At 42.2% G+C, this 18,368-nt stretch overlaps 1 pseudogene; it reads left to right on the forward strand.

Moving 5' to 3' along the window:
* Window positions 1–17,545, forward strand: part of LOC118855217 — a 62,646-nt pseudogene extending 45,101 nt beyond the window's left edge.
* Window positions 17,546–18,368: the final 823 nt, after the last annotated feature.

An 18,368-nucleotide genomic window follows, 5' to 3' on the forward strand; every position in this document is an offset into this window, starting at 1 on the left:
TAGCTCATCTGATGCATACTTTCCCCCTTTCCTCCAGGTTTGTATATTCTCACCTGCCCAAAACATGAAAAATTACCTGTTGCCTTTTCACCAAGAATGCTTGGAAATCGAATTAATTCAATAACCATTCCTTCTTGCCCCCCCCATTCCCTTCCATAAGATTATACTCAGTTTTTCTGGGTATGCTATTCTTGGTTGTAAATCTATATCATTTGCTTTTTTGGATGAAATATTCTAAGACCCCTGCTTATTTATAAAAGTGGCTGCTAAATTTTGTGTCATCCCGACTGTGCTTCATTGGTACTTGGATTCTTTCTTTCTAACTGCTTATAATATTTTTATCTAACCTGGAAGCTCTAGGTTTTGGGTATAATGTTCCTGAGTGTTTTCATTTTGGAGTTTCTTTCAGGAGGTGACCAGTGGATTCTTTCTTTTTTCACCTTGCCCTGTGGCTATAAGAGATCTGAGTAGTTTTATTTTATGATTTCTTGAAAAATGATGTCTTGGCTCTTATTTTCGGTCATGGCTTTTAAATGATCTCTTTTTGATATGCTTTCAATATCTGTTGTTTCTGCTATGAGATACCTTATACTTCTATTTTTTTAGTCTTTTAAACTTACTTTTAACATTTCATGTTGTCTCATGGAGTCTCTAACATATTTGGTCCATTCTAATTTTTTTAGGAGTCAGTTGCTTGGATAAGGTTTTGAGTCTCTTGTGGAAAGCTATTAATTCTCTTCTCAAGTCTTTCTTCCACAGCTCACATTTCACTTTCCAATAGCACTTTAATTTCTTTTATAAAATTATTTATACTCTTTTTTTTTTAAAAAGTATGGCTTCAAATCTTCCAGGAATTCTAGTTGAGTTTGTTCTCAAGTTGTGTTTTTCTTCAAGACTTTGCTTGTACATGTTTTGGTATGACTCTTTTCATCTAGGCTCATGTCTTGAATGTCCCTGAATCCATAATAGTTCTTTATGGTAGGACTCTTTTTTAGTTTATTGATTCTGCTAGCCTTATTTCCATCCATTCTTTGAGTCCTTTAGTATTTTGCCTTAGGGGCAAGCTCTGAGAACTTCTGGAGGGAATATCTGGGCTACGCTTCTCTTTTGTGCCCACTTTGGTCCTTCTGATACTTTCTCTGGGTGGTGAGAGTTGTACTATTTAAGTATTTCTTGGACAGCATAGATGGGGGACCTACAGATGCTATAATCCAGGGTAAAGTCTCTCCGTTTGGGGCTCTTCAAGCTTCTGACCTGGGCGTGCTCCTGTTTGGAACTCTAGTGGACTTCTGCTAGATTTAGCCACCATCAACCTACTGGAAAACTGCAGTTTCAGAGAGGCAGAACTGCAGGGACACCTTTGCCCTGAGCTCCATGGCCTGAATATTTTGAAATAGGCTTTAGACTGGGCTGGGGGGTGGGTGTGAGATCCCACTCTGCTCCTAAGGTTCAAGACATACTTCAGATTCTTTCTGTTCCTGTTCTTTCCAAGTACACAGTTTTTTGGCTCATGAAAGCTCCTTGCCCTGGACCTCTTCCCACCCCTACCAGGCACAGGTCCTCTCCTGAGTCCACACTATATTTGTGACTAATCTTTAGGGTATGAAGGCCAGAGCAGCCTGTTGGCACCGTTTTTGCTCTTTGCATGTCATAAGGCCCTTCTTCTTGATCAGGCATGTCTTCTCACCTTACTACACAATCACTGTAGCCCTCATTCACTGCAGCATGCTCCTAGTTAGACTCCATCTCTGGTGTCCACAGACCCTGCAATCTGTTTCCCTCTGATGACTTAGGCTGAAAAAATGAGTCATTGTGATTTTTTTTGTTGGATTCCTGGTCAGGACTTGGCCTGGTGTGTTTTATAAGTCTTTATGGAGTAGTTGTGATGGCCAGATTGCTTCTTCCTACTCTGCCACCTTAACTCTTCACTACCAGACTTAGAAAGATTCCCCTCCACTCATCCACTCTACTGCCTTCTCACCTGCTCACCCACATTCTTTATCACTGGACCTCTGACTGCAAACTCCAGGGAAACTGCTTTCTTAAAGGTCACCAATAATCTCCTAACTGAAAAATTGAGTAGATTATTTTCAGCACCCATCCTCCTTGACAGTTCTGTAGTGTACAAAGCTTTTTCTTTTCTTTTTTTGGAGTGGGGGAAGGCAGGGCAATTAGGGTTAAGTGACTTGCCCAAGGACACACAGCTAGTAAGAGTGTCAAGTGTCTGAGGCTGGATTTGAACTCAGGTCCTCCTGACTCCAGGGCTGCTGCTCTACTCACTAAGCCACCTAGCTGCCCCCACGTACAAGGCTTTTAATCATCCTGTTCTCCTCTGGATCCTCTTTCTTCCATGCTTCTATGATGCTGTTCTCTCCTGATTCTACTGTCCTATCTGAACTGCTTCTTAAGGGGCTTTCCCCCTCTTCCAGGACTCCATTGTAATTTTTTCTCATCTCAGGCTACATTCTCTTCATCAGAGAGCATGTCTGCTCCCATAGGTTCAATGAGCACATTGATGTTGCTGATTCCCAGATCTCTAAACTCAAGTTCCCCATCTCTGCCTGGTTGTCCTGCCCCACCTCCCATTCAATGTAACCAAAAACGAACTTGTGGGATTATAGGTTTTGAGCTGGAAGAGACCAGCACTGTCATTTTATGGAGGAAGAAGCCAGTTCAGAGGAGTGAGATGATTTGCTGGGGGTCGTGTAGCTTCTATAAGATTTTGAGTTTCAAATTTTTTTCTCCCTCCCTCCCTCTCTCCCTCTTCCCCAAGATGGCAAGCAATCTGATATAGGCTATACATGTGCAATCATATTAAACATATTTCCACATTAGTCATGTTGTGAAAGAAGAACCAGAAAGAACAAAAGGGAAAAACCACAAGAAAGAAAAAACAAAGAGCAAACAGTCTGCTTTAATCTGAATTCAGATTTCATAGTTCTTTCTCTGGTTGTGGATAGCATTTTTCATTATGAGTCTTGACAATATAGATCTTGAACTTAACTATGACCATGTATTTAGCAATAAAGCAAAAGAAATGGTAATGATATCAGTTACTCATATATTAAAACAGATGCAGGACTAGTAAAAAATACCTTATAATCCACAAATAAACCTGGGTCACACTTTCCCACCAATGAACTCAGTTATCTGTGGAGCAGAGTGGGCATGTGCAGAAATCAGCCAAGGAAGTACACGGGTGAGGAAAACCCTAGATCTATAAATGTTCAAGTTCTATTTTTTGTCTTAGGAAATGACCACAAGAATTCCTTGGTGAACGTAGCTTCTGTGTTGAACAGATGCTTCTAATGTTAAACTAAGTTGATCTGTCCTGTATTTGAAGAATACCTCGTAAGCATGATGATTAAGCCAAATGAGTTAATCCACTGGAGGACTTCTCTGATTCTCTGGCCCTAAGTTGACCCTTGGCTCTGCTGGATCTATCTCTCAAGAACAGTTGTACCATGCATCATTTCCAGCTTTAGACTTAGCTGGTGCATCTCTGAATATGTCCTTCCCCCCTTCTCTTATTGTTCTGGCTAAAGACTCGGGGTCCTATCTGTGAATGATCTTGCCTTAACTAAAATTTAGTGCGCAAATTCTCATCTATCTGTGATCTTTTGTCTTCTCTTTGAGAACAGTTTTGGTGTCCATATCATTCTAAAACACCATATTTTGTCACATTAAAAATGAACACCAACTATCTCAGAATTTGGAGTCAGAATAACTCTGTCTTTGAACTGGCATTTAGCCCCCAAGCAAGGGAACCATCAGAACAGACTTAACTCAACAACAAACTGTTCCATATGAGAGGGCAGTACCATAAAGGGGCACGGTCATACACCGACATGAACTTATTCTTATCTGTGTATATCTCATTCCCCTTAACTTCACTGCTAGATAGAATGTCACCTTCTTGGAGGTTAGAGATGTATTCTTTTTTATCTTGGTATCTCTGGTGCCGTGTATTTAGTAGGTGCTTAATAATCTCTTGCTTGCTGAATTGATTGTGTTGGCTTATACAGATCTGCTTCATGATGCATCATTCATAACATAAGGTTCTTTGCAAAGGAAAACTTCCCTTTCCCAAGGTTCTAGAATCCTTTATTCTGGTTAGGGCAAGTTTTGCTTTTGATTACTGAGAGAAATGCTGTTTTATCTCTATGCAGGATGAAAAAGAAAAGCCAGTAAAGATGGATGGGACATACCACCCTTGCTCCTCCCTGAAATGACACAAATGGAAAGCAGAGTGTAATGCTTTCTTTTAGATGCTGGTCCATACTTTTGAAGGACTTCAACCTCTGGGCCAAGTTTCGTTGCATTTTCTTGTTATGAAGTCAGATCTAACCTCTCCTGATTGAGAGTGGACGCTCTGGCCACTGAGAGGATGGTCTAATTTCTCTGCAATTCAATCAATTAATGAAATAATCTGAAATGTTAAACACCACACTTCAAAATAAAATCATTAAAATGAAGAGAAATGGACTGATTCCCCTCCCCTACTGTGTAAAGAAGTATTGCCTCCTGGAAGTTGCCTTCTTTATATTGTCTTGTGTCATTCAGTAGCTTGGTAAATGCCCATACAACATAACAAAGATATCTCTGATCAGGAAATTCTACTTGGACGATTATCAGCCATCTGATGCCAAAGTTTGAGTACAATGATACGGAATTTAAATTCTTGGATCCAATTCTTGGAAATAGTTCTAGCTATGACAGCCTCTGATACCATTGCTCTTTTGGAATTACCAGCCTTCCTAGATAATTTAGGGGGTAGGAGGGTACCCAAGTAATGACTAGGGAGGCCTCAACATTTGGAAGCTACTGGGGCACAATTCCAGTTCAAGATAGCCCAACTTCACCTTCAGGCTAATTGTCTAAGACAGAACTTTGGGAGGCCCTCTCTGGACTACAAACTTTACCACCTAAAGGTTACAACTTAAGGAAGCTCTTTCAGTGTTTTAAGCATAACCATGTTGTGTATAGGGTTGCTAGGTGGTGCCATAGTACACAGAGAGCAGGGAACCTGAAATCAGGAAGACTTCTCTTCCTCAATTCAAAATCTGGCCTCAGATACTTCCTAATTGTGCAACCCTGGGCAAGTCATTTAATCTTGTTTGTCTCAGCTTCCTCATCTGTAAAATGAGCTGGAGAAGGAAATGGTAAACCACTCCAGTATCTTTGCAAAGAAAACCCCAAATGAGGACATGAAGAGCTAGAAATGACAGACCAATGTGTGTGTCAGTGTGTACGCATGTGTATACGCTCCTATTTTTCACCATTGTAGGTCTTGACCCTCCACTGTGCTTCTCAGTTACACAAATCAGACAGCTACAGTTATAATGGCATTAACTCTTCCCCTCCAATAGTGTTTAATAGCAGACTACATCAATCAACAAACACTTATTAAGCATCTACTTTGTCAAGACCATGTGCTTAACACTGAGGATACAAAACGAGGCAAAAAGATAGTCCCTGCCCTCAAAGAGCTTATAGTTTAATGGGGGAGACAACATGCAAGTAAATATATATGAAGCACACTATAAAGAATAAATGAGAAATAATTAAAGGAAGGAAGGTACTAGAATTGAGAGGGATTGGGGAAATCTTCCAGTAAAAGATGGTATTTGGGGCAGCTAGGTGGTGCAGTGAGCAGAGCACTGGCCCTGGAGTCTGGAGGACCTGAGTTCAAATCCAGCCTCAGACACTTGACACTGACTAGCTGTGTGACCTTGTGCTTTACAATTTACCCACAAACCTGGTCACGTTGTCCCACCAATTCACATGGTGTCTGTGGGGCCAGTGAGCGCACACTTGGAGAAAGAGCAGAGGGACATCCAAGCGGGGAAATGCATGTGCTTTGGCCCACTCGCCACTCTGGGCTGCTGTTGCTTCTTCTCAGCAAGCTGCTTCCCTTGTGGTCCTCTCACTCTCCTTCTGGGCAAAGCCTCTTATGCCCTTGGTCAAGGAAGCTCTTTTTCACTCACAGAAATTCTCCAACGCACACAGAAGAGCATTTCAGGACAAAGCAGTCCTTGTGAGCTGGAGAGCTGCCAAGTTCCACAGCTCTCTAAATACCAGGGGATTCTGATTTGTCTAATTATCTCACAGCAAAGACTCCCAGCGAAAGAACTCACAGCACAGCTCAGATTGGATCTCCGGGCAGTAGAGACAAGCCAGATACCATTTCATCTGGAAGGATCCTGCTTTGTCAAATTGGCCCCAAGTAGGTCAAGCCTCTTCTCACGGCACCTCACACGCAGACTGTCTTTCCCCCTGTCTTTCTTCCTCTCAGGCTATAGAGGGGAAGTGTAGATCAAACAGTTACCTCTAAGAGGTTTGTCCTTTCTTAAGCTGTAGGTGGTGCTAGAAGGTGATGAGATCAAAAAGTAGCAGAACTGAGCTCTCTGGTGCCCAGTTTCCAGACTTTCTCCAGCCAATCACAGAAATGGTGTCTCTTCTGTTCAGCAAGATCATGGCACATCAGGGGAAGCCTTTCTCCCATCTTCCTCTCCTGCTGGCTTCTTGTAATGCAAATTTAGAGCAGAGTTCTAGGGAATGGCGTGCAACCACACTGAAATGAGTCAAAATGAGTTATTAATATCCACAGGCAAGCAGAGCATAGGAGGGCATGGCAGATGAATGGCCATTCAGTCAGGGACAGAGCCCATGCAGCCTCTCTCACCCTAAGTGTCCCATGGGGCAACAGTCAGTCAGTCACTCAGTACATAAACATTTATTAAACACTTGCTACTGGCCAGTTCCTGTGCTAAGTAGTAGAGATTCAAAGAAAGGTAAAAGGTAAGAGACATTCATGCTTTCAAGTAGCTCATAGTCTGATGGGAAGAAAATATATAAGCATCTATGTACAAAGAAGCTACAGACAGGATAAATTTGAAATGAATGACAGAGGGGAGGTAATACAATGAAAGACTTCATGTAGAAGGTGGGATTTTAGCAGAAACTCAGAGGAAGCCAGGGAATTTAAGAGAAGAAGAAGAGGAGGGAGAGAATACTAGGTGTGGGGGACAACCTGTGAAAATGCCTAGAGTTGGGAAATGGAGTGTCTTGTGTGAATAATGGTAAGGAATCCAATGTTTCTGGATCACTGAATACATGGTGGGGGGGGGTGCGGTATAAGGTGTGAGAAGACTGGAAAAGTAGGGCACATATTATAAAGGACTTTGAATGCCAAACACGGTTTGGTATTTTATCCAGGAAGTACTAGGGAACCACTGGAGCTCATTGAGTGGGGGTGGTGGTCACATGGTCAGACCTGTGCTTCAAGAAGATCCATTTGCCAACTAAGTGGGGGATGGACTGGAATGAGGAGATACTTGTGGCAAGGAGACCAACTTGGTATATTGCAGGAGAAAATGAGGTCTGCGTCTTAGTGTCAGAGGAGAGAAGGGGGCATTGGGGAGAGTTTTATGAGATAAAATCAACAGGCTGTGGCAACAGATTTGATATGAGAGATGAGAGTGAGGAATTAGATGACACCTAGGTCATAAGACTGAGTGACTACGAGGATAGTGGTTCTCTCAACAGTAATAGGGAAATTTGGAAGAGGGGAGGCTTTGGAGGAAAAGGTGATGAGCTCAGTTTTGGACGTGTCAAGATGAAGACGTCTGTGTAACATCCAGTTCAAGATGTCAAATAGGCAGTTGGAAATGGGAGCTTGGAATCAGGGGAGAGGCTAGAGTTGCATAAGTAGATTTGAGCATCATCAACAATAAGACGATAACTGAATCCCTTGGAGCTGATGAGATCACCAGGTACACTATTATAAAGGACAAAAGACAGAGCCCTATCGGATACTCACAGTTAGTAGGAACGACCCGGATGAAGATCCAACAAAGCAGGTTGAGAAACACAATTCTGTTAGGTTAGATAGGTAGGAGGAGAACCAGGAGAGAGTAAAAGAGGTGATCTGCAGTGTTAAAGGCTCCAGAGAGTTGGAGAACCTTGGAGGATTCAGAAAAGATCATTCAATTTGGTAAATAAGAGATTATTAGTAACTTTGAAGAAAGCAGTTTTGGTTGAATGATGAAGTCAGAAGCCAAATTGTAGACAGTTAAGAAGAAAGCAAGAGAAAACAAGTAAAGGCATCAATTGTCAATGGCTTAAGAGTTTAGTTGCAAAAGGGAATAAAGGCATGATATTGTAGCTATCAAGGATGTAGTGAGGATGGGGAGACATAGAAACATTTATAAACAGTATCAAAACAGCCATTAGAAAGAGAGAGAGATTGAAGACAAGCGAGAGAGGGGGCAATCTGATGGAGAAGACCAAATGGAATACATAACTTGTGCATGTAGAGGGGCTTTTTTGCCTTTACCAGACATGCCACCTCCTCATGTGAGACAAGGGTGAAGGACATAGTGACTGAAAGCATCTTGGTGTAGGGAGCTCTTGTCGAATGGTTGCATTTTTTCCCAGTAAAATATGAAGCAAGATTCACAGCTGAGAGGGTGGGTGAAAGGGAAACTGTGAGAAATTTGCAGAGGGAAAAAAAGGTTTGGAACATCTGCTTTGGTGAGTCGGAACTTTTCAAATCTCTCCCAGGCCATCATCCCCACACTAGCCAAACTCTCATCCTTTCCCCATATTGAGCCCTTTGCAAACCAGTTCAACTCTCTACTGTCTCCTCCCTGGGTTCTTGTTTCCTTATCATGTCATTGATCTTGCCTTGCTAAGCCTCGTTCTATCAGTTATTGTTCCAATAGTCCTTATTTAATCTTTCCACAGTCTCCACCACTTTTGGAAATGAACTTGGTGGTTTCATTTTGGAGATATTGATGGTTCCTTGATTCTGAGGAATTGATTCAAATTTCTAAGAAAAGAGACATTCTCCAAGTAGTGAATGGAGGACATGTGTGGACAAATTGTTATCAAAGGAGGACACTTAAGCTGACAACAGCCATATTTTTTAAATGTTCCTAATCACTAATAATTAGAAAAATGCAAATTAAACTTTTAAGTTCCACCTAAGACCCACCAGAGTGTTAAAGATGACAAAAAAGGGAAAAAAAGCAATGTTGGGAGAGTTGGAGAAAAACCAGTATTAATGCATTGTTGGTGGGGCTGTGAATTGGTCTAGACTTTCTGAAAATAATTTGGAACAATGTCCCCAAAGTCACTAAACTGCACACACCCTCTGACTCTGCAATACCACTACCAGGCTTATACTCCAAAGAGATAAAAGAAAGAGGAAAAGGATTCATAGGTACAAAAAACAGTCATAGCAGCAATTTTTGTAGGGATAAAACCTAGAAACTGAAGGGAAAGGTTTATGATTCAATTGAGAAATGGTATGTGAATGTAATGAAATACTATTGTGCCATAAAAAACGACAAAAGAAATGGTGTTGGAGAAAATTGAGAATTAAATGAACCTGCACAGAGTGAAATGAACTGAATAAAAAACTATTATACAATAATGACGACATTGTAAATACAAACAACCTTGATAGACTTAAGAACTCTGATCAATGCAATGACTAACCCAGTTCTGGAGAACTGATGTTGGTGATGAAGGTGGTGGACCCAAGATGCAGAATGGGATAGGCATTTTTGCACCTGAACATAGTGGGAATTTTTTTCTCTTGAGTAAGCATGTTTATTGCAAGAGTTCTATTTGGTTTTTTCTTTAATTTGGAGGTGGTGGGAGAGAGAGAAAAAAATACTTGTTATTTGGAAAATAAAATGAAAAAGAAGTGAACTTGGTGGCGTGTGTGGGGTAATTTTGGGTGGTCAGGCACTCACCCTTGCCTCTAGACAAGAGAAAAAGGAGGAGAAGAGTCCCTTCCTCTTTTGAGCTGGCCTATTTTTTTGGGACACAAACAACATCCACCAGAAGGAACCAGGGATTGGACAGGCCTATCCCAGTCCCATGGTCTACAACATTATGAGGATAAATTAGATTTCCCAAGGAGTCAGGTAAAGAAAGAACTGGGCCACAAAAAGGCTGGACTCAAGGCCTTGACAAAAGGATTTAGAACAGAGAAATCCATACTGATTTCCCACTATCTCCCTTTAAGAACTAAGCATTCCTATCAATGGTCATGCCCTACCATACTTCAGCGCCAAACTCTTGAATATCAGGGAAATTTTCCTTGATAATTTCTTGAAAGATGATGTCTAGGCTCTTTTTTTGATCATGGCTTTCAGGTAGTCCAATAATTTTAAAATAATCTCTCCTGGATCTAATCTCCAGGTCAATGGTTTTTCCAATGAGATATTTCACATTGTCTTCCATTTTTTCATTCCTTTGGTTTTGTTTTATAATTCTTGATTTCTCATAAAGTCACTCACTAGTTTCTACTTGCTCCAGTCTAATTTTTAAGGTAGTATTTTCTTCAGTGGTCTTTTGGACCTCCTCTTCCATTTGCCTAATTCTGCCTTTTAAGACTTTCTTCTCCTCATTGGCTTTTTGGAGCTCTTTTGCCATTTGAGTTAGTCTATTTTTTAAGGTATTATTTTCTTGAGTGTTTTTTTGGGTCTCCTTTAGCAAGTCATTGACTTGTTTTTCATGGTTTTCTTGTGTCACTCTCATTTCTGGTCCCAATTTTACCTCTACTTCTCTTACTTGCTTTCCCAAATCCTTTTTGAGCTCTTCCATGGCCTAAGACCAATTCATATTTTTCTTGGAGGCTTTTGATGTAGGCTCTTTGACTTTGTTGACTTCTTCTGGCTGTATGTTTTGATCTTCTTTGTCACCAAAATAAGATTCTACAGTTGGAGTCTGAGTCTGAGTCTGAATCTGAGTCTGCATCCTTTTTCACTGCCTGGCCATGTTCCCAGCCAACTACTTGACCCTTGAGCTTTTTGTCAGGGTATGACTGCTCGTAGAGTAAAGAGTGCTTTGTCCCAAGCTTTAGGGGCTTCGCTACTGTTTTCAGAGCTACTTCTACTCCACCATCACCTCAAGCTCTGCTACAGCAGTGCTCCTCCTTCTCCGAGAACCACCAACCAGGATTGTGACCCAGATCCAAGCAGGGCAATGCAAGCCCTGCACTCCTGCTCTGGTCTGCTGCTTGATTCCTCCCACCATGTGAGCCACGGACTCCGGAAGCAGCTGACACTGGAGCTCCACTGCCGCACCACCTCTGCCACCCCCATGGCTGGTGGCCAGACTGCTCTCTAACCCGATCTAGCAGTTTACCCAGTAACCTGCTCCATGGTCTTTGGTGTTTGTGGGTTGAGAAGTCTGGTAACTGCCACAGCTCAATGATTCATGGCTCTAAAGGCTGCTCCAGTGGATTCCTGGTCTGGTCTGTTCTGGCATGTCCCACACTGGGCTGTGTTTCACTCCCAGCACTGTGGGATAGACCCTTCCCAGTGACCATCCAGGCCATCCTGGACTGGAGACCTGCTTCCCTCTGCTGTTTTGTGGGTTCTGCAGCTCTAGAATTTGTTCAGAGCCATTTTTACATGTGTTTGGAGGGATTTGGGGGAGAGCTTAAGCAAGTCCCTGCTTTCCAGCCACCATCTTGGCTCCACCCCCCTGACTGCTATCTCAATGTTGGGGTACAAAAGGTTCCCTGAAACTTAGCCAGATTTATGTGGTTAGTTCAGAGTCCCCAAGCTCTTTTGGCTTCACTCACTAGAGAAGTTATTGCATTTCTGGGGAACCTGCAGAGGTCCTGGCATGTATTCCTGAATATGGCACAGGGAAGTTATTATGCTATTGTAAACAAAACATGTCACAAATCATAAATCTACAGTTTGAAAAGTCTTGACATCACCTATCTCATTGTACAGAGAAGGAAACTGAGTCTCAGAGAAGTGATTGGCTCAATGTCACAAATGTAGTTAGCATCAGAGGCAGGCATGATTTGGACCCAGGTCCTCTTCAGAGCCAGTGGTTTTTCCACTGTACCTTGCTGTCTATAGTCCCCTGACATATTAAGAAGACAATTTTGTGTTTGGAACCCTGTTTTTTTTCTCTTTTACCATTAAGATCAGGGAGGTAAAACATGGAGGTATTAACCTTACTGAGAGAGAAGGTCAGACTGTGGAGAGAAGTGTTTGGTGGAACGATGGATCTGGAAGCAAGGGATTTGAAAGGCCAGGTGGTTGTGCTGGTGAGTGAATTAACAGAGTTTAGAGGAATTTGCTCCAGTGAATATTAAGATGTGACAAAACTTGCGAATGACTGAATGATTCTTGTACTTCCTTCATTTTCTAAGAGGAACAATGACATCATGGGAAATGCCTTGACTTGCCTCTGAATTGGACTGAAATGGAACAGAGTTGTGCAAATTCATCAGCCACACTTTCTCTTCAGAGTCGTTGAAGTCCAATGGCAGGACCAAAATGGAGACAGCTGGCAATGGCCCAAATGCAGTGGGTGACCTTGGTGCCTTCGGTGTCTGACCAAACTAAGCATTCGACAATGCTTGCTTCAGCTAACTTCATGGCCCTTTGAACATATTGTTCCCATCTAGACATCACCTTAATTCACCATGGGTCTGAGGCCTGTTAATGATCCTCACCCTGGTTTGGCCCATCTGCCAGACAGCTTTACTTGGATGTGGCCACCATGCATGCTATAACTTCTTTTTTTTATTTTCTATTTTTAGATACATTTCTTCTTTTGTTGTTTGAGATTTTTTATTTTTATTTTACCACACTTGGTTCTACATAATTTTGAGTTCCAGATTTTCTTCCCTCCCTCCCCCTGCCTCCTACCCAAGATGGCATGGAATCTGATATATCTTCTACGTATAATTTCGCATTGGACTTATTTACTCACTAGTCAGGTTGTGAAGAAGAATTATGACCAATGGAATGAATCATGAGAAAGAAGAAACAGAACCAAAAACAAAAACAAAAAACAAAAACAAAAGAGAAAAAAATGAAAAAAAGGCAAGCATAAAATGTGCCTCAATCTCATGCTATAACTTCTTGAAGCCACAGATGGCAGGTGGGTAAGAGGTAGACACCAAAGTTAGATAAACAGCCTGATAAGGGCTGGACAAGCTCTCACAACAGAGAGAATTGAGACTTTGATGTTGTTTACAGCATCAAAAGGCAAAGGGGAAAGTGAAGAATTTAACTAAACAACTGCTCACTCACACTGGGCTCTGTATTGACCTCAATAACAGTGGAGGAAGAGAAGATACTCTTGTCATAAACCCATCCATACAGGCAGTCCTCACTGTCCAGTCTTGCCTGCTCTGTGCCATTTGGATTCAGGAGCTGCCACTGAGGCTCAGTGAAACTGAGGCATGTCTCTGGCTTCCCACGCTTGTCCATGGGAATGGATACTTTCAGCAGGTCCCTGTCCCTGCCATCTCTCAGGAAAGGAAATTGTGCATTTGTCTGGTTCTGGAGCCAGCAATGGTGCTCTGGTACCACTGCAGTGAAGTTCTGTATTAAAGTGCGACAGGCAAACAGCATCCCAGGAATAAACACCAGTGCAGTCTGTAGGACCTGGAAGTGCCCCATTCCCCTAATGGTTCCAAGTAACTCTGAAAACCCCATCCTGCCTCTTCCCAGCCTCTGGCAGGAGTGACTTCTTTGCCCTCAGTGTTTAGCTTTGGCATCTTGGACTGACTGCCTTCTAGCCCTAGGCAGATTATAGTCAGCAGTCCTTGGGCATTTGGCACAAGTTCATGTAAATATATTTCATTTATCCAACATCACTGGGGAATCTGGAACACTTGGTACATTGTATATGGTACACATACACCTTGACTGAAATTTTAAGCCATTAAAATTATTGCCATCCTTTGTATTTACATTACCTTCATTTCCAAATACCTTTTATCTCCCTTGGCAATTAAAACAGCCATCCCTTATAACAAAGAAGAAAAAAGAAAGAAAGATGGGGGAGAGAAAGTAGTTGAGCAAAACCAACCCACACACCAACTAAGTCTGACAGGGTGTACCTGCACCCATAGGCCCTCACTTCTGCAAAGCACAGAAAAACATGTTCTCTTATTTCTTCTTTAGAGATAGCCATTATTATTACACAGTCACTAGAGGTGGCTAAGTTCTCACCTTACCATGTTCTTCGTGTTCTCTCTCTCTCTCTCTCTCTGTATATATATATATATATATATATATATACACATACATGTATATGTACACATACACATACACACATATAAATACATATATGTATATAAACATCTGCACATATTCCCACACATACACACCACACACACATGTGTGTATATATATGTGTGTGTATATATATAAATCCATCAATTCTTATTGCATACAGCTTGCTTTTCCTTTCAGGTAGGCAATAAATTCAACATGGAACTTTCAAAGTTATCCATCTTGTCTGTGTTCCCTTCTGGCTTTCCTTCTATTCCTATGAATTTTTAAAATATTTCAATAAGCCTCTTTCTTTTTTTTTCCCTGACAAACCTATCACTTTTCTCAGAATATCTTCTGTTTCACACACGTAACACATTATAATATTCCATTACATTAATTGGCAACTAGGTGGCACTGTGTTTAGAGCACTGGTCCTCAAGTTGGGAGCTTAGAAAGGTCTAATAGAGGATCCGTGGCAAGAGATTGGATGTGGAGGGATGGGAAGGGGACCCCGCAGGGTTGAGAAAGAGTAAAGAAATGAGCATAGCTCCTATATTGCAAGCAGGGTAATTTAGAAGGTAGTGATATCCTAGGGAGTGGATGTTAGAAAAAGGGGATGATTGAGGGGAAAAGATGATTAGCTTCCTTTTGGGCAAGATACCTAGAGCACATCCATCAAGACACCCAGATGTCTAGAAGCCAGTTGGAAATGTGAAACCGGAGATCAGCAGAGAGGTTAGGAGTGGATAAGTAGAACTGAGAAACATCAGCATAGAGATGATAATTTTTTCCTAATTTTTTCCTCAAACTCTTATTTGGTTTTAAAGTCCTTTCTAAGCTCTTTCAAGAGTTATTTTTGGGCTTGTGACCATCTGACATTTTTCTTTGAGGTAGGAGTGAAGTTTTCAACTTTGCTATCTTCTTCTGAGTATGAATCACAGCTTTTCCATCCCCAGAGTAGTTATCTATTGTGGGTTCTTTGTCCTTTGCTTACTCATAATTATTATTATTTTAGTGGCTTATTATTACAGTCAATTACTAGGCCAAAGGTGTGGGCAATGATGCCTCAGGCTTCAGATTTTTCATACTGTTGTTTTCCAATGTCTGTACGGGGGTGACCTTGGGCACTCCTCTCTGCCCCTAAGCCATGGACAGGGCTTCCAGTCACACTGTCACTGCAAATGCTGTCACTCACGTTGGTCCCTCCTGTGGCTGCAAAGTTCAGCTCACCCCTCTGACCTGGAACTGAAACCAGGGACTGTGCCCTTCTGCAAGTTCTCACAGCCAGTAGGATCCCTGAACCCCTGCTACTGTGCCCCCCTGGGTGCCTGCTCATGCCTCCTCACCCACAGCCACAGTTCTGGACTGAATCTTGTCGGTGCACCTGAGCCTGGCATCAGGTGACAACGGAGGGTCCCGTGACCTTCCCCTGCTCAGTTGTCTGACCCCCCACACTGTCCATGAGGTAAAAGCTCCTAAAGCAGAGGCTGCAGTTTCTGACACACCAGCCACTGTGAGAAGGGTGATTAGGGAATGCTGTAGAAGTTTGTGGTGCTTCCACTATCGGCAATACTGTGTTAGAGAAAACTAGATTGGAATAAAGCTATTATGAACCCCTTGGAAGCTGTTTTCCTGTCTGACTAGATCAAGAGTGAACCTGGTAGAGGCTGGAGTCTGAAATCTCCAGTGCCACCTGTGTGTTATCTGTCTAACAATGTATGTGTGTATGTAAGTGTGTGTGCGTAAGTGTGTGTACGTACGTGCTCACTCTGATCTGTTCTCTCATTGCCAACTAGTGAAGGATCGCCCCTACTTGGTTCACTTCTATTGGAGGAATTACCTGACCTTATTCACAATCCCAGCCCTTGAGCCTTCTTTGTTGGTGAATCCTTTCTGTCTTGTCCACCTTTTTGTGACCCCATTTGGGGTTTTCTTGGCGAGGCTCCTGGAGTAGTTCTCCATTTCATTCTCCAGTTCACTTTACAAATGAGGAACTGAGGCAAACAGAGTGACTTTTCCAGGTTCACACAGCTAGTGTCAGAGGCCTGATTTGAACTCCTATAGATGAGTCTTCCTGATTCCAAGCACAGTGCTCTATCCACTGGGCCACCTAGCTGCCCTGACTCTACCAAAACATTTTTATTCAGAAATCCAGCTAAATACACTGACAACATTTGTAGACTGGACACATAGCCATTTACTTGACAATAAGGCAAAAGATTTAATAAGAACATCACAATCACTCCCATATTGAAGCAAATACAGGAATTATAAAAAACATCATCATCCACACATGGCCCTGGGTCACTTTCTTCTAACTGTACATACATTTTCTTTGGGGGAGAGTGGGCATACACTGAGAGATAGCTGCCAAGGAGGCACGTGGGAGAAGAAAACCCATGTCCTGGAGGTAACCCACAGCTCTGCCACTGTAATATACTTTCACATCCTCTCCTTATCCTGAGACCTGTACCTAGAAATGCCTTTATGGACATAGCCTGTGCATACAGCTGATGCTTGCTCTGCCATGTTTACTTGATCCAGGCTGTGCTTGACTGACTCTTTACTAGCTCCAATATCTCAGCTAACCTGGTTGATCTGTTCTGCCACTTCTCTGACTCTGTTGTGAAGCTGTCCCTCTGCTCACTTGTACATACTCCTCAAGAGCGGCTTTACTAACCATCACTTCCAGCCTCAAACTTAGAGGATTCATTTCTGGAGTCTGTCCTTTCCTCCTCTCTTTCTCTTCTCTTTCTGGATTCAAACACTGGGCACTATCTGGATATGACCCTCCTTTAAGTAAAGATTAATAACCATATTCTCATCTTTGTCTACGACCAATTAAATTTACATTTGTCCCTTATCATAGAACTGACCTGGTGTCTGTATCGTTCTGCCACAAATACTACTGTCTCAGAACTCTGGGTCTCTCCCTCAGAACTCATCTTCAGGCAAGTGAACCATCAAAGCAGACTTAACTAACAAAAAATTTGTCCATTTGAGAAAGTCATACCTTAACAGGACAGGACCTTGCACAGATACAAACTCAACCTTCTCTGTGTCCATCTTTTCCCCACAACCTCCAATGCCACCCTAGATAGAATGTCATCTCCTTGAAGGAAGGGGCTCTGGCAATTTTTGTCTTGGTGTTCACAATACCTTGCACATAGTAGGTGCCTAATAACAGCTGGACAAACTGATTTATGTTCACTTACCCAGATTTGTTTTAAGACTCACCATTCTCAGCTGAGGTTTTTTGCTGACAAAACCTCCCTTACCCCTTTCTTAGTCCTTTCTTCTTTACCCCTTAGTCCTTTCTTTCAGCTGGGGCAAGTTTTGCTTTTGATGTCTATTAGCAGAGTTGCTTTGTTTTTCTGTTTCTCCTTGGCCAGGATGAAGAGGCACAGTCTCTGACAGGAAATGCCAGGCAAGATGTACAGGAGAGACCAGCCTTGCTTATCCCTGAAATACCACAAAATGAGAGCATGGTTTAATACTTTCTTGTGGGCTCTCAACCACAGCTCTGAGGGACTGCAATGTCTGGATGCAACTTCATTATTTTTACTTGTTCTGAAGTGAGATCTACCTTTTCTGGACTGAGAGTGCACTCTCAGGCTGCTGAGAGGGTGGAACAAGGTGGCCTGGTAGAACTTTCCTGCAATTCAGTATGGGAAATTAAGTCTTTGTTAAGCTTTGTTCTTCACAATGAGTCTAATAAACAATGAAGAGAAATACAAATTTTCCCCTTTGCCTGTGTGGTGCAGGCTACCCTCTGAGACCTCACTCACTACCTTTGAGATGTGCCCATAGACCTTGGCAGTGTTTTCCCTCTGGGAAAGTCTGTTTACGTTGATGTCAGGTGCTGAGGCAAACATTGGCTGTCCCATTCAGTATATTTGAGTAACCTGCCAAGCAGGCTTGTTATCTTCCAACAAGAGGTGCAAATACAAAGCAAGGTAGGAAACATCGTGGACACATAAAATGGCCTCTTGAACTTTGTAGCTGCTTGGAGAATATACGAAAGGACCTTCATTAGGGGCCCCTCCCTCACTTTGGGGAGAGCATCTTTATTACTGCAAGGCCATACTTCTGCTATTTTCTCATTGGTTCACTCTCCCACTCCTCAAGAGTTTGTCTGAAACCCTTTCTCTCGCTTCCACCTGCTCAGATGAAGGACTCACTTCTTTCTTTACTAAGAACATCTAGGCCAATTGTGAAACTGTTTCCTCCAACATTAGCAATGTAGTAACATTATAATAACCAATAACATTCCCAATATCTCCTAATTGCCAAATCTGATGCTCTTTTCACAGTTCT

The sequence above is a fragment of the Trichosurus vulpecula genome, chromosome 6 (genome assembly GCF_011100635.1).
Source record: "Trichosurus vulpecula isolate mTriVul1 chromosome 6, mTriVul1.pri, whole genome shotgun sequence".
Lineage (NCBI taxonomy): Eukaryota > Metazoa > Chordata > Mammalia > Diprotodontia > Phalangeridae > Trichosurus > Trichosurus vulpecula.